Genomic DNA, 18,195 nt, shown 5'->3' with positions numbered 1-18,195 from the left:
GGTGATATAGGTTGAAGCATTTATGTGGTAAATTGTAATAGAACGCAACCTCTGTGGAAAAAAAAGATACTTACGGAATTGTTCAAAGCAGAAGTTCATGTTTAGTGAATTTCAAGTAAAACATTGACGTCACTCGTAATATTACCAATAGTGTTACAAAGACAGATTGGTTCATTTAAATCGAGGCCAAACATTTTGGAAATGCCCACTTCTTAATTTATTTTCTATTTAATCTGAATACTTTCAATTCATTCTTAATGAACTTTCTTCGGTCATACTCAACGATTATACCCTGTATAGATACTATTTATATACTGCTCACATCCTTTTTCTGATGCATGCTGTTATCAGCTTCAACCATTTGACCATATGAGACAGTCTTGCTCAAATTTCCGGTTCGTAGGTACGCTGTTAAGCCTAAAATATTCGGGTCCAACCTGAAGACCGTATTGATGTATGGGTGTGAGATGTGGAAGGTCATCAAGCCCATCTCTCGTCAACTTCAGGTTTTCGTTAACCGATGCCTTCGAAATATCCTCGTTATTCACAAAATTTCCAACGGTCATCTTTGGCATGTCTGTCCCAATCGACCAACAGATAAAACGCCGCAAATGGATCTGGTAAAGCCATACACTCCGGAGGGTTTCCAACCATATACCGAGGCAAGCCCTAGACTGAATCCCTCAAGGAAAACGCAAACGTGGCCGTCCAAAGCAACCTGGCGGCGGACTGTCACTGACGAAGCGAAAGACATCGGAAATACCTGAAGTGAAATTAAGAGAGATGCTCAGGACCAATCGCGATGGAGATGCACTATGGATGCCCTCTGCTAGGGGATACAGGAACTTAAGTCAAGTAAGTGAAGGCACGCTGTTGTCAGCTCGATATCTTCGCTTTACGTATAGAGGTCGCACCAATATTTCTTCTCTCGGGGAGTATTCGAAAAAGCCTATTTCTGTTTCTCTGATTTAAACATATAAAATATCCCTAAAACAGTCAAATAGCAATCTCAACGTCTGGGCGTGTGGCTTTTATTCACAGTGCAGAAGGTGTCTTAGGTGCACCCTAGTGGAAGTAATTTCGTAGTTAGTAACTACTTTAGACCAAGACTATAATATAGCATAGTATTCTGAAAAATAAAGGTACACGCACACGTACACACAATATGAAATATTTAATAACTAATCGATGAGTTAAAATGAGATACTGCCCTTTAAAAACCAGCGATAATCAAACCCCAGCCAGAGACTTGAACGTTTTGTCCAATACGAATATAAAAAACCTTATTGAAAGTAATATAATCCCATATATTACAGAAATGATTAATAGTATATACGAAAATTGGAGTGAAATGAATTAGTCATGGAACGACCGCAGATAATTTTCAAATGGAAAGGGTTGAATTTATTATTCTCTTGCAGACGTATTAAAATAGGACTCGTTTCATGAAAATTAAATACCGGACCCATTACACCCCTTTGTCTATGAGCACATGTGCTTTGAATATGCAAATCATGTATCGAATTTCGGGTTTTAATCATAGAAGCGTCGGTACAACGCATATACCTACTATGTACTTAAATAGTTTCTATACAAAATTACGAACTATAAACTTTTTCTATTAAATATAATTTAGTAAGAAAACTGATACAATCAGCTTAGTAGCCGAATTTCTTTTATAATAGCTGCCATTAATTAATATTTTTTGTCGTAAGCTTCTTACGAGACATTTAGATACAAAGAAGCTATTTGACTATTGTACATTATTTATGAGAAATTTAAAGATAGTAAGAACTATCTTTAAATAAAAAAAATACGACTATTTATTTTTAGGTATGTCTTGTTTTCTGCCTGTGGAATTGGCATAACATATTATGTTGTTATTATACATGATTGTATTTTGATACAAAATATTTATTTTTGCAAGCTTATCATCTTTAGATATCCGATGATGCTCTCCAAACGAAACACACTTCAAACAGAAGTGTTGGCGGTAGAAAAAACGCCACTGTTATACCTACTTGTCTAGCTTGCATCTAATTAAAGTTTTAAATAAGCTTTTATTATTGAAATTAATCTAAATGACTCCTGAATTCTTAACATCTCTGCTGTCACACTTTAAAATACTTTGAAAGAAAGAGTGTTAAAAAAATAAGAATCTATTCATTTTAAGCGTAAAGCTAAATTTAACATACAAAATCCTAAAACATCAACAAATCTCAATCAAAAAACCACTTAAGATTCCAAAGATAACATTAACAAATACCTATGTAATCTTTGCAGCTGAGTTTTTAGTACTTATGTTGTGTTATGTTGATCCAGCCAGCATTATAATGACGTTTATAAATCGCAGGACATATTTATGCAGCACATAACTCATTCCGTCGGGTAAACACGTTTTGGTCAAACTGAAATTGCATGATAATTCTGATTAGAATCCGCTGGGTTGATGAGCAATGCAAAAACACGACGAAATGCGCGAATGTGTTTTGAATTCAATTTAGATAAATTCGTTTGATGTTTAAATTATGTGGGAATTATTCTTAATTATTTATTTATAGTAAATTTGTTTATTTAACTTTTGCATCTATTAATTAGCCCACAGTTTATCTTATTTATTTTTTATTGTCACAAGTGATTGCTTACCAAGGTATTTTTGAAATTAGAGGAATCGCTCGCGAAGTCGTTCTGACGGATTCCGACCTTGAGAGCTCACCAGTGGGAAACCAATTTTTAAAACATCTATGAGCGGACTTTAGACAGCAGCAATTTTGATTGTATAGAATATTGTTCGATTATTTATTTACGTCCAAGCGCTCTTCCAACTAAGCCGACCGTTTACATAGCGCATGATCCTTAAATTTTGATACCTATATACGGATAAGATTTCGGATAAAATTATAGGTAGGTACTATTTATACTCGTCTATCTAAACTAAATGCACAATTTTACTAAATAAATATAATTGTATTTTATATTATAAGTAACAACAAATAGTAAAAACCGAGATGGCGACGCGACATTCAAAATAGCATCCATCTAAATAGAAAAGTGATTTTTTTAACATGTATTTAAAAAGTACACAATATAGTGTTGTATCGTGTACGATGGTACGATACCCCTTCTTGAAGGTTTCATATATATAAATTACGTGACAACTTGTTTGTCCGCGATGGACTCCTAAACTAATGAACGGATTTTAATGGGGATTACTTCATGGAGTGCAGTTTGGTCCAACTTGAGAGATAGGAGAGTTTTTATTTCGATTCGGGACCCATAATTATTTTTATTTTCAATGTTTGTTTTGTATGGTCATATTTTCTATGAGAGAAATTAGTGACGCACGGTTTGACAGTTCTGCTGTGAAACAATTTCATTATAACAATAGGGAGCATTTTTTAAGAAATAATTCTTGATGTTTTGAAATATAATTGGCGCATTCTTATAAAACAGTATTTTTTAATATCTACAGAACAACGTCTGTCAGGGTAGCTAGTAATTTATATACGCAAGTGTTTATAAGGTTCAAAAATACACATAAGAAGTGCGTGTATTATTTAGGAACAGTAAGTAATCTAATCATAAGAGATTGTTTATTAAAGCAATAACTTAAAGACACAAATTTAACATGCTATTTATGTAGAGGTTGATTGACCGGGAACTGGGTAAATTGATCGAGAACCGTTCCAGAATCTAAGGTAGGCACTCAATTGAGGAAACCACTCATCAACCTTGTTGACAAATCTTTGATGAAATCTTACAGTAGAAGATAGCCTAGTGCCGTTATTAGATACTAACATTACCCATGTGTACTAATAGAAAATATTATTTTTGTAGAAATAAATATCTATTAAATAAACTAAAAATACCATAACTTCGTAAATACAGTTTTATAAACTGATTATAGATAACATTTTAAAATCTTGCGGCCTTACAAATAAACTTGGTATAAAGTTATAACTGTGAATAAACTAAGAATATGCAAAATGTTTATAATTAATACACATTTTGCTTATGATTAGTTTATTCGGATGTACAACGTTGCCCGTGTTTATTTACAAGGCTGTTTGTCAACAAACCTCAGAATTATCATTGTATTGGCAGTATTGTCAGCGATATAGTTAACATTCTGCATATTCTTGGATTATTTTCAGGTATAACTTAATACCCAGTTTATTTTTAATTCTGTTGGATTGATTGGCTACCTATATTTTAATCTTCTGTTATCGAAATAATGTTTTTAGTAGTTCTATATTTAAGGCACAAATCATGACAATTATAAGACTCTTTTAAGCTTCAGAGTAGTAGCAAGTCGTAATTGATATAATATTATATAGTAATTTTTGACGTCTATTTGTAAGGTAAACTCATTTGCTGGAATAAATGGAAGGTGTCTTATGACTAAGTTCTTGTTGTAGCTGAATGATCCTGTCATGGAGAACCCTAGTTTTTAGTGTTTAAATTTAAAGTTTTAATTTTATAATTTCTTTAAAAACATACTTCAAATCTACTGATGATGATATAATTAAATAACATTTTATGTAATTTGGCTTACTTAAGTAAGTTGTAATGTAAATGTTAACTTGAAAGAGTAGCAATTACTTTTGGCATTTTTTCTCTTTTTCTCTTTCGGCTTTATTTTTCCGAAACTGCTAGCTGGTAAAAAGAATAACTTTAACTTTTATAAGTATCATTTTTCGAATTTCATTTTTTTTATTAATATATATATTTTTGAATTAATAAAACAAGTTAGTAAAAGTATGTTAATAAATATGAGATATATGCAAGTACAATGTTTCCTTAATATATGACAAAAACAAATTAAATACAAGTGTTATAGTGTTTTCATTGTAATTGTCAGAGAAGTTTTCAGTATCAACTGTATATAACCCTTCTATTCGGATCATAAAATTGCCGAAACTCACAAAATATGGACAGAACGCCATTTGCATAATGTCCTACTCTTTGTTTTTTCCTACTCGAGTTTTAAATGTCACCGCAAAATAAGGGTGCGAAAATATCCATTATGTGGTGAGGGTGTATGAAGGCCTATGTCTTTTACATTCTTAAAGTTATTTGTTAAGTGGTTTAAAGTTCAATTTACTGGCGTTATAATTTGTGATCTGTGACAAGAGTTTATTACGAGATAGTACTTACAAAAAAAAAAAAAAATATTTCTAATATCTTAAGAGTTTCAATAATTGTGTTTTCATTTGAAGGATGCTGAAGCAAATGAAATTACTGAGTTAATAAGACTTCTTAAGTTATAGACTCAGTGACGAGCGCAGTTGCAATGCCGTTTAGAATAATAGCTTTTTCAAGAATACTAAGTGGCACTACAGTGTAATAGGAAGGGCGTATCAATTATCATCAGGTGTACGTATGGCTCATCTCGTCATTTATAAAAAAAAAAATCACGATGTGTTATTTATTTTATTTAGTTAGAAAGTTCTGCCTGATTGTCCTTCCGCGTAGAACTAGACTTTAACGCACACTTTAAGAAACATTTCAAACTTTCGGGATACATATAGCAATTTTTTGAATGCGAAATTCTACCAATAATTTACAAATGCATTGATTATTTATTCATATAATTTAATAGTAGATAATTAAAAAAATCAGCTTTATCCATGGTGTTTGGGACTTTGATTAAAAAGTGAAAGTAAAAGTAGACTTATTAGGTAGATACTAGCAAATCTTTAGTAAATTAGTTTACAATTGTGCAACCTACAACCTAACAATTGGTGTTTGGGACTTTGATTAAAAAGTGAAAGTAAAAGTAGACTTATTAGGTAGATACTAGCAAATCTTTAGTAAATTAGTTTACAATTGTGCAACCTACAACCTAACAATTATACAAATAAAATTTGAAAACAAAATTTATGAACGATGCGGGACTCGAACCCGCGACCACTCGCGTTTTATGCGAGCACTCTTCCAACCGAGCCAATCGTTCGAGTGACGTTTCGTTGATAAATTTTGTATGCTTTTTTCAACTCTCAGGTTGTGGCTTCATTTCGTTGGAAGAGGGCACGCACGGAATGCGAGAGGTCGTGGATTCGAGTCCCGCATAGTTCATAAATTTTGTTTTCAAATTTTATTTGTGTAATAAATCCCAGAAGTTAGGGTTATCACTTTAAAACATAACAAATTTTTCAGGAACAATAAGCACATTTGTCCCTCTCTTCCATAAAAAAAGTGCTTGAAATTATTGCAATGTTGGTGCTTCTGCAATTACAGGCACATTAAATATTTCAGCCCTTAGTTTCCTAGTGTTATGCTGAGAGAGAAAAGACAGCATGGTTGATGATGATCACTTATGATAAGGTAACCCGAAAACTCGTGTTACTAAAGTAAATACTACTAAAAAATACTGATACTCCAAAAGTGATTCATACACGTGAAGGGCTGACTCTATGTCTCCACCGGATGCTAAAGTCGTTTTGGCAATAACAGTTACTGTTATACTAGAACCGTTTCCGTCATCGACTATGTCTTCTACTTGTTTATGGCTCTTTCAAACACAACCTATTTATACAATGAACGAGAGTTTAATAGCAGAACTTAGCTAACAAATTATATCGACAGAGTTTGACATTTTTTAAATATGTCAAGTTTTAGAGATGAGAAAGGCCTTTCTACGCCACGTTGCTGTAATTTGAGTTAAATGTAGTACTAATGAATATATAATAATTGAATTGGCAGTAAGGGACGAAAAACCCTAAAATTCTGAGCGGCACTACAATAGCGCTTCTGCGCGTCAACTTGAGATATAAGATGTTAAGTCTCATTTGCCCAGTAATTTCACGAGCTACGGCACCCTTCAGTCCGAAACACAATAATACTTACACATTACTGCTTCAAGGCATAAATAGAGCCCTTGTGGTACCCATTTGATTTAAACAAAACTATGGTATTTTTAAGAGTTTAGCTTGAATTCGTTCATACTTTGATTAAATGTTAGAGTCAAGTATAAAATATTATTTATAGAGTTGTTTAGGAATAAGATTGGTGACGAGTAAGTCAGTAATAGTCCATTTTGAAGAGCATGTTATAGAAGTGGTGTGACAGCAAACTCTGTTGTGTTCTGAACTTGATAAAATTCGTTTGTTTTGATTGAATTGTTTTAAAGACGTGTATATATTTCAAAGTATATAAATAACTAACGATAAACAATCCACGGTATTAAAACACTTTTTATTGCTATTATACACACAATTTTGAATCGGACTATTGTGCTTCAGTTTTCAAATATTTCATCCATTAAAAGTCCTAATAAAATTTGTATTAAGTATTAAAAGAATATGTAGTGTCTTAAATTACCACCGCTTAGTACTAACTCTATTAGTATATTACAATAAAAAAATTTATATTGTTAAGTTGCCAGCTATAAAAAAGATTGCCTCATATGTTATGAACCTGTGCGAAATTCAATGTTAACTTTTCTGAGTAAATGAACTCGATTTAGTTCATAATTTTCTTACAAAATATCTATATTTATTGCATATGCGCTTGCATGAATATAAATCAAGTGTTTACATTCGAATACCTAAGGGTGAATCATTTGATTTACAACTCTGCCTTAGGCTTTTACGAGCGCGATGTATTAACGGCATTTATCACTACACAATATGACGCTATAATGGAATATTTTTACATAGCTCCCCCTAGAAAACCAATAAGAACATTAATAAATAACTCTTATCATATTTCAAGTATGCTCCTGGTCGCATCGCGAGAGATCCAAACCAATATATCACAAGGAATTTACGAGGCAAGATACGACAGGAAAATTGCAAGAATGGTGGCGCAATCTATCTTAGTTGGGTCGGGGGAGGCTGGGGTAACTCAGGAGTCCTGGGGAGATGAGGTAGGGGAGGGGCCGGAGGGGAACTTCGAGAGGTTATTAGTCCAAGCATCTGTTGTTGAGCGGGGGCGTGATGAAACTCCTCGAGTACAAGCTAACAAATCTAATTGCTCAGTAGGCGCTTGTGTACCGCGGCTGACAAATGGCCCCTCATGTGGTTCGCCGTACACCCGAACACCGTGCTACACGATAGCTATTAGTTAGCCGATCGAGTCACCTTTATGACTTTTACTGTAGACCAGACACAAATATAAACTCTTACAGCCTTACCAATAAACTTGGTATAAAATTATACCTGAGAACAAACCAAGAATATGCAAAATGCTTACAAATAGACATTTTGCATAAGATTGGTTTATTAGGATGTATAAAGTTTCCCGCGTTTATTTGCAAGACTAACAGACATTTGGAAAACTTTTGAATTGTGTTGTCAGCGATCCAGTCAACCTTTTGCATATTCTTGGTTTATTGTCAGGTATAACGTTATACCAAGTTTATTCGTAAGGCCGACTGACTTTACACTTTTATTAGTGATAATTACATGACAGGGAGAAGTAATTTTAAACTTGGAGTAACTTTACATTGCGTTTATTAATAAGACATTTACAGAATAATCTAGATCATAGCTGAATCTTGGGTGTGGAAATATTACTAAAGATTATTGACGCTTAAGATTGAGAGCTTAGGATCTAGATTATACAAGAATATGTTATAGTTGTACCTATATCAACAAGTTTGCAGTTAATACCCATATTAGTTACAAAGATAAAACCGAATAGTTATAACATTTGGGATATTTCGTTTTGGAGATACATAATACTGGTATGAGTTATAGTCGCGTATGATGACCGCCTTATTTAATAGTTATAATAGAAATAGTTTTCTTAAAGCCATCTTAAGGGTATAGAAAATAATTAAATATCAATCATTTTCTATTCTGACTCGTCTGACTTACGCAAATTTAGGTAAAGTACTACTTACAATTAAGCAAAAAATATATACTACTCTCTAACGAGAGCAACTAAGAGAACGCTGAATGAGTCATTAAAACTGTTATGTACGGGTATGGTTCGTTGACGATACGTTCATAGCACGATCATGATATGAAACGATGTACGGAACTCCTTTACCATTAAATTTATCAAGCTTTGCGAAATTTTGTAAAAATTTCGGGAACTGCTTCAATTTAATTTTCAATAAAACTAAAACAACTTTCAATTCTAAATATCACTAGTAAATATAGGTACATCTATAAATTATGCAGTCAGTATTTTCAAAGAAATTTGATAAAAAACACACCAACGAAAGTTAAGTTCTTCCGTGTACTTCATACAATCTTTTTATGCTTATCTTTCTGTGATTTATGGCTGGTTCGGCGTCCAACAACGGGAAAGAAAGAAGTTATACAAAAGTAATTTATATTTTAAGTTTGTTTTTCTTGTCTTCTCGGCCGCGCGTGTACTGGACGCTCGAACATGTTTTTGAAGTTGGCATTTTTGAGTTGTCTTGTATGATTTATGTATGACCTCTTATGTAGGCGGTGCTTAGCTTTCGATATTTTGAAATACGTTTATAAATATCAACCTACAATGAGGTTATCGATATTAATAACTTCTATTACGAATCTGAAAACTGCTATATATAATTTATTATATATATAGTACATAGTAGTAAAACTAGTGGGAGTGCCGATTAGGTTATGGGTACCACAACGGCGCCTATTTCTGCCGTGAAGCAGGAATATGTATATATTACTGTGTTTCGGTCTGAAGGGCGCCGAAGCTAGTGAAATTACTGGGCAAATGGGGCTTAACATCTTACGAGTCTCAAGGTGACGAGCGCTATTATAGTGCCGCTCAGAATTTTTGGGTTTTTCATCCTGAGCGGCACTGCATTGTAATGGGCATGGCGTATCAAATACCTCAGCTGAACGTCCTGCTCGTCTCGTCCCTTAATTTCATAAAAAAAAACTAAATGTAAGATTTGTTTGAGGTTGACGATTAACTTTGTTGATTGTCTGTTCTTCGGCTTGAGGGTAGCGGTTAAATTAGGCATTCCATCATTCAATTCTTGCATTTAAATGTAGTAGGGACAAACTACATCATAATTTTAAACGTCTAAAAATGTATTTTATCTACTTCATAAAGTGTAAGTTATAAATTAGACTGGATTTTTATAATATGTTATAGTATAATATGAAATACTTTATAATTCTAATATAAAAAAAATATATTTTCAAATTTATCTACTTCAACAGATCTGTTTATTACTTTTCTACTCGACAATAACCTCAATATTATCCCGTAAAAATATAATCGTTTATTTAGATATTCTGTGGTCCTGCTTAGAAATGTATCTACTACGGGCATGGTTAAACTTGTTTTAAGTACATAACTAGTTTACTTAAATTTGAATTATTTAATCGTGTGAACACGCTTTCTGATGTCTAGTTTTAAATATTTAAATGTAGTTATACCGACCGGATGTACGATAGCATTATTCAGCACATGCTCCGAATATGTATCATTTGAGGAATTTATTTAACACTTTTTCGTATCAATTAAAATATTTTTTTTTTGTTTCCAGGTATGCGTTTACCAGATTGTCTTGGGGGCAATTAAAGATGCTGTAAGTTACTAGTTCGTTGCCTAATTTGTTAGTTCCTATCAACTTATATTTATTATTAGTGGACCCGACACACGTATATAACAGTGGGAGGCGCCATTGCACAGGAAGCCGGCTAGATTATGGGTACCACAACGGCGCCTATTTCTGCCGTGAAGCAGTAATATGTACGCATTACTGTGTTTCAGTCTGAAGGGCGCCGTAGCTAGTGAAATTACTGGGCAAATGCGGCTTAACATCTTTTGTCTCAAGGTGACGAGCGCAATTGTAGTGCCGCTCAGAATTTTTGGGCTTTTTGAGAATCCTGAGCGGCACTGCATTGTAATGGGCATGGCGTATCAATTACCATCAGCTGAACGTCCTGCTCGTCTCGTTCCTTATTATCATTAAAAAAAAACACGTTGTCCTGTATACACGTCTTAAGTTTGAAAAATCGGTCCAGTCATTAGGAGGAGTTCACGAACATACACATTGGTAGGAGAATTATATATGGACTCACTGTCAAATTCACTGAAAAACACAAAAAGATCATCAAAATCAGTCCAGCCGTTTAGGAGGTAGTTCAATTGTAATTCTAAACCATCTTCGAATCCACTCAAATAAAATCATTCAAATCGGTCCAGCCGTTTAGTTTACTATCAACACACGTACAGAAGAATTATATATAAATACTAGCTGACCCAGCAAACGTTGTATTGCCGATATTAAAATCGCGATACAAAAGTAACTGTTGATCGTAGATGGGTGAAAATGGGAAGTTGTATGTATTTTTTAATGCTGACTCATAATCAAACAAATTTAAAAAAAATGTCAAAAAAATTAAAAAGAAAAAACGGCGTGGACCACCCTTAACATTTAGGGGGATGTAAAATAGATGTTGTCCGATTCTCAGACCTACCCAATATGCACTCAAAATTTCATGAGAATCGCTCAAGCCGTTTCGAAGGAGTTTAATTACAAACACCGCGACATGAGAATTTTACATATTAGATAAGGTATTTGTAGTTTTCCTTAAGTTATATATACAAAAACATTTACGATTGGTACCTACCTAATGTATCAATAATATGTAATCAAATTTGATATATTTAAACATTTCCAAAAATATAAATGCTTGAAATACAATCTTTTACTAAATAAATTCACTCTGGGATAAAACTCTACATTGTTTAGAGAAGTCAAATAGCGAAAAAATAATAAGATAAAAATATAGAAAATTATTAAACGTAAATTTTTACAAGAATTTCTAAATACAGCATATTTTGAGCTGAGAGGCAGCTTCAGTAAATAATAAAAATAATGATTTATTTTTTATTTTGTTGTCTTATTTAATAAATTAAATAAATTAAGTTATTAACTGTTCACTTCTATCAGAAATGCTCAATTATTGCCGCCTTTTACTATTTTTTTTTAATATAAAAGGCGTTACTTTAAAGAAACTTGTATTATAAATTTAGAAATAAATGAAAGCGTAAAGTTTAATGGGATATATGTTTTCGCGTCTGGTAAAGTACCTACAACAGCTGGTAAACTATACAAATCAAAACTGAAAAATACCGCAGGCTACGTCCAGTGTAACAGCATTATGAAGATTGCAAATCTAGCCAAAGCAAGTAGCAAGCTAAAACCCTGCCAAAAATCACACGATAAATAATAGCGAGCAGGCTGCATGCATTATAGCTGTACCTTATCGTGCTGAATTTGAAGCCAAAATTCGTCCATTAAATATGCATTAAAATTACCTGTCTCAAATGAAAAATAAGCGCTTACGATTGCTCAAGCTCGTTGCTCTTGTGACAAATTGCTGAATGATACGTTGATTAATGTTGCAGTCAACTTTTATGATAAAACTGAAGGATATTACAGCAATTATAGTAAACGAAATTAAAATAATTTTATCATGGTTAAGCAAGGATAACAAAGATAGTAAGGGAGTCATTAAGAATAAATAACTGAAAAACGCTCCTGTGATTCCTCTGGTGTTGCAAGAGATTGTGGGCGGCGGGGATCACTTAACAACAGGTGACCCGTACGCTCGTTTGTCCTCCTATTCCATAAAAAAAGTCTCCATGTATGAGGAGTTAAAATTTAAAAAAACTATTAGGGTCAGCAAACAGTGTTAACAATTTATATATTTTTATCTTATTTAGTGCTTTATTTACTTACATCTATATATTTAGGTATTTACTTATAAATTGTATTTATTATGTGTTAATATTTCACAGTTTTAAATAAAAGTACTTGTAAGTATTATTTTCGATAAAAGAACCGCTAGAGTCTCTTCCATTAATTTCCACTCGTTCCTGTCTCTTGCAATTCTTGTCCACATCTTTCTTGCTGTTTCTACTATGTCATCGCTCCATCTCTTATTAGGCCTGTCTCGTTTTCGTTTCCCATTCATGGGGTACAAGTTCATAACTACTATGGACCATCTTTCTTCTTTTGTTCTTTGTATATAATATTGACACACTTTTTACACAAATTATCTTGCCCCAAATTAGAATGTTGAATAATGGTGATGTATAATAATTAAAGAAATTTAATTTATTTTATAATTTATAATGTTATTTTTTAAATATGTATAGCGTTTTCAAAGCAAATTTTATATTTAATTTTATATTTAAGTTTTAGTTGATTTGAATACAAAGTTAGGTTTGGACTGGTTTGGAATGGTAATATGGAAGTTAGTCTGATGACCTTTTAATAACTAAGTAATATTTGTGTGTGTATATACATAATATAATATAACATTTGATCATTGCAAATTATTATATCTATTAACACAGTTGCACGCTTGGTAGTTTAGTGTGTTAAATGGTGAAAAGTTAAAATTGAGTACCATTGTGCATCAATTTATAAACAAATTTGAAAACAGTTTATAGTTACATTAAAATCATATAGAATAACTTCCGAAAAAGTTGTTACTAAGCCTACTAGCCAAGTTTCTGTAAATTTTGATATCTTAAATTTAGAAATATATCTAGTATTTACAAAAAAAAAAAAAAAATTTGAAAATTAAAAGTTAACTAGTGAAAGTTCGTTATTACTTATTTTGTTGTTACTAATTACATTCTTCTATAAAGTATAAGAGGAAGTGAATCCGGAACGTTGGAAAATTCCACCCATCTGTTTTATGCGCGTGCCACGAAAGTCAACATCTGCTGTTATTGTATTGGTAAACGCTGGTTCAAATCTACAATGTCAGAATTTATTTCTTCCACGTGAAATATACTTAAGAAAACATACAATCATGCGTAGAAAAATAGTCAACGTTCCCAGCGGGGATCCAAACCCTGTTGATAGACCGCCATGTTTAGCTTTAGTTTAGTTTGAATGGGCTGTTTGCGCACTAAGGCTCTGTTTAGGCCAATATGTATGTCAGCTAATCTTCTTATTCCAACCAACGCCATCCCAAAAAAATAGTAATTTTCAGATTTAAATATCACCAGCTCTCGAAATAATACCAAAAGTCAAAAAAATCTCTTGGACCAAACGGACCAGTCATTCAAAACCCATTGACGATCAATTAATTCCAAGTTGTGTCGCTTCTACGCTTATTAGTATTTCAATTCTAAACGCAATCTATTAAATCTTACGACTATAACGAGTCTAAGTACGTATTCACGGTATTTAGATATTCAATCAATAGTTGGATTATATCTTTATAATTTATAACTAATTAAAAATTTAAAGAATCTCCGAATAACATTAAAACAACGGCATTCCAGTCACACCGGTAAGCGATTGTAAATATTAATTCTCGCTTCGTCGTACATGCCATCGATTTCAATTATATGGGAAATATATTGTATGTCTTATTTAGTTAGTTATTCTAAGCATGTGCGTTACAACAGCCTCCACAATTAGATGCGTACTGGATTATACAACTGGATTTCTCGCAGGTGACTTGTTGTTTTATAATTTCGCCATTTCCTTTACACTATTCGATAAATTGTTTTTTTTGGAATAGAAAGACTAAAAAACGGATCAACTGATACTACGTTTATCTGTTCTTGGAGGAACTCATATCGTTTATTAACCTAAAAAATTTTAACAAAAAAACAACCGACTTCAAAAACACTTCCAAAACATTAGATATAATATGCACTAAAAAGTATAAAAATAATTGCGTATTTTTATACAATCTAATGCAAGTTATGATTATTGGTATTTTTGGAATCGGTGTCCTTCCGCCGCGACCCGCTCTCGCCTCCTGACGACTCAAGCACATCTTACCTATTACTATGTAAGTAGTTACAAACATACTATTAATTTGCTCCTAAGAATTAAAGGGTTCCGTTACTTTGTCATGGATTCTATAATCAGAGCCCAATCAAACTCCAACCAATCTACCTTTGAAGTATTTCCTTTCCAATAAAAAGAATTATCGAAATCCAATGACGCGATATTGGGTTATAAGACGTTTATGGTTTTCTTATGGATGTCATTATCAGATCTAGACCAAATTACAATGGGACTACACGAGAAGCACTAGCTTTCAAAAATAAAAATAATTATCAAAATCGGTTCACCCAGTCGAAAGTTTTAAGGTAATAAATATAAAAAAAACATACCGACGAATTGAGAACCTCCTCTTTCTTTGAAGTCGGTTAAAACACTACAAGAAAGACAAATACTGTAAAAATAAGAAACCTTCACTCCACACATCTAGATAACGAAGATAGTAGTTATTTCAAAAGAATAATGACATCATAAAGAATTCGAAAGGAATCAATTTTGAGAAAATAAATGCCTTTTATGCCTTTACAATTCGTAGCATTTAAAGCGTCAGAAGCCTTAAAAAGGTCGCAGAGAAGTTCCAGGTCACGCAGAGAGGTATTGGAAGGACTGTATTGCTTGGAATCTCTCTACGCTATCAAAAACCCCTGCATATTTGCCTCATCATCAATAACCTTCCCTATAAGCACGCGTCGAACGCGAAGCGGCGAGGTTGTGCTTTATAACCGACCTGTCAAGGTCACACGATTTCCACACTTTAAACTGCATTTTTTTTTTCTATTACTCTAACACATTAAAAAGTACATCAATATAAAGCTGAGACACTAATGAATAATCTTGACACTTTTTTTAAGTTGTCGAATACGTATTAATATAAAAAAAGTTCATTAAAAAATTTATCGTGGACGTCCATTAGTCTGTGGTTCAAAAAAACTGCGTGGTACGGATATCTCGAGAACGACTGGACAAAACGACGACATTTTTTCACAATTTTCAGAATTAAGCAGAGAAGGTTCCTTTCGAAAATCACTACTGTAGGCCTACTCGTTTTTTTTTTAAAACGCATATGATTTTTTTTTGTTCGAAATTTAAAAAAAAACGTGCACTTTTGGATTTTTCCAATTTTATATTCTTGGTATTGACCTTCCCAGTTTGCGATAAGTCTTCGATCTGAGCGGGAAATGTTTGCATATTACTTTTCTAATCATGCCTCTACACAATTATTAATACAGTATCCTCCAGGATCAGCAGCAAAAATAACTATCTGGCCACAAATTCAAAGCGTTTTCGACCTATGAGGACATAAATAAAATTTGAAGTTTTCCCATGTCGGTATGTATGTTACCGGACATGCTCCTCAGTGTCAACCTATCAGACCACTCAACGTCGACATCGTTGTACTTTGCTAACAGCCAACATTACTTCGCCCTCAGGATACCCAACTATGAATTCACGAAGCGAATATTTATTAAAGAAAGTGGTTGCTGAGAGAAAGATATTCACCAAAATTTAATATTTTCCTATGATTAATCATAATTGGGGATTGTCTGTCCATAATTTTTGCCTCTAAAATTATAGACTATTAAGTATAACCTGTAAGAAAAGCTATGGGTTTTTCAAGAATCCTGAGCCGTACTACATTGTAATTGCTAGAGAACATCACTTGCTTTATGTCGTCATTTTCATATTAAAAAAATATATTTCTAGTCCTTTTTTCTGGATAAAAGCTTCCCTTGGCCCTATTTTGTACAACTTTCATTGTCAACAAACAATATTTCAAGTTCAGCTTTGTAGTTTACACGTTATAGTAAACAAAACATGGAAAATCCTGTAAAAATATTGATGTAAAATGATTAGTTAAGTAATTTTGTAGTCCATCCTAATTAATTCTACATCATTTATTCTCATAAAACTAATTATACGTGTGTTTTGCTTTATGCATTAGAACTAATGCTATAGGTATTAAACATTTTAATTTAATTTAAATTAAATTTTGATAACGGTATAATATTGCAGTATTGTTTAAAATTTAATCGAGATTACATCGAGAACCAACGGTACGTGTCAGAGCACGAGGCTCGAGTCAGTGCCAACGATGGTCGATTGTTATTCACCAGATCCGCGATCTTACCGGTCATCCATGACATTGGTCGTGCATAATACTTATATACAATATCGGGAATAAAAAAAAGATTTTATAAATATGACGACCAAGTAAGTCGAATAAATCGATACTGGAGAAAGTATGAACCGGATGTTACAAATATTAATTGAATGATTACGATAAGATATTTATCAATAAGTAAGGCTTACTTTAGTAAGGCTAGTAAATTGATGACTGTACTGTAAATATATATCTACACTATTATGTTGCCCCGTTGCGCCAGTCTGTTTGTTCGCGATTAATAAAGTTAAAAACTACTAAGCGATCGATGAGGAAGGCTTAAGTGTTCAGTATGTTAATGTTTTGTGTTATTTTACACAAAATGAAAGAATGCTGAATATAATGATGATTGTTGTAGAAGTCGGAAAAAAAACAAGCCGGCTTTGGCTTTCATTGCTGCCTTTTGAAATCCCTTTGAGAAATTATAAAACAATGTATGTTGGGATTCTTTAAATGAAGTATGAACATACATTTATGTTTTATATAAATCTAATCCACACGCTCTATGCAACAGGCTGATGTGAAATTATTAAAAGTAAAATGATATAAAAAAGTGGCCGTTGCGTTTCTTGTATGTTCTTCTCACAAGCTCTAATCTTTCCGAAAAATATAAAAAAATAATTAATAAGATTAATAGTATCCTATATTTTGTTGTCAACCGGCACCTGCTAGTTGGTGATCGCCCATTTATCCTAGTAACACCAGAGGCGTTGCGGGTCGACATTAAAAAAAGTCTATCCAATAAAATATCAACAGTTTTATCTAATTGTCCAAAATATTTCATATATTTTTAATGAGTGAAGAATTTTTCTTTAATCACCTTATTATAAGTCAAATCCTCAGGCATATAATGAAAAATACTGCCTCGTTCAGCCCCATAATTATTCAATGCGTTATAATTAAAACTGTAAGATTATAGATAATAAAATTGATAGTTTCCGCCATACTTTAAATAGGAAATATTATAACTATTAATAACTTTATTGTCTTCAATTTATTCCACACACATATTTACGACGTCTAGAAATCTAGTCACAGATAGTCTATTAAACCTTGGCTTTCATTGAATACTTTATGTCGTCGCATCTATGACAAACATATGAACAAGTCTATATCAAGCCACGAATGACAGATGCATTCGTTCCCATGTTAGAGAATCTCAAGTGTCAACTGTCATATGGCCTACACTTGAATAGATCGCGATACAAAAGTTATTTCACTCAATATGAATACATAGTTATAATAAACATATCAAAGTATATCAACGATTTAAAATTACAGTCGTGACTGCAAAGGTTGA

The 18,195-nt window shown here is 32.7% G+C and overlaps 1 protein-coding gene and 1 non-coding gene across 2 annotated transcripts in view; one reads left to right on the top strand and one right to left on the bottom strand.

The window, feature by feature from the left end:
* The window catches only part of LOC126966870 (homeotic protein antennapedia-like), a 254,008-nt gene that overhangs the window by 41,265 nt on the left and 194,548 nt on the right, over positions 1-18,195 (top strand). The gene's annotated exons all lie outside the window — the stretch shown is intronic.
* On the bottom strand, positions 5,884-5,956 carry Trnaf-aaa (transfer RNA phenylalanine (anticodon AAA)). Its single transcript has one exon. It is a non-coding gene; the product is annotated as a tRNA-Phe (tRNA).

This window comes from Leptidea sinapis, chromosome 11 (genome assembly GCF_905404315.1).
Source record: "Leptidea sinapis chromosome 11, ilLepSina1.1, whole genome shotgun sequence".
In the NCBI taxonomy this organism is placed as follows: domain Eukaryota; kingdom Metazoa; phylum Arthropoda; class Insecta; order Lepidoptera; family Pieridae; genus Leptidea; species Leptidea sinapis.
The sequence above is the reverse complement of the archived record's forward strand: the minus strand, read 5'-3'. Positions and strand labels throughout refer to the sequence as shown.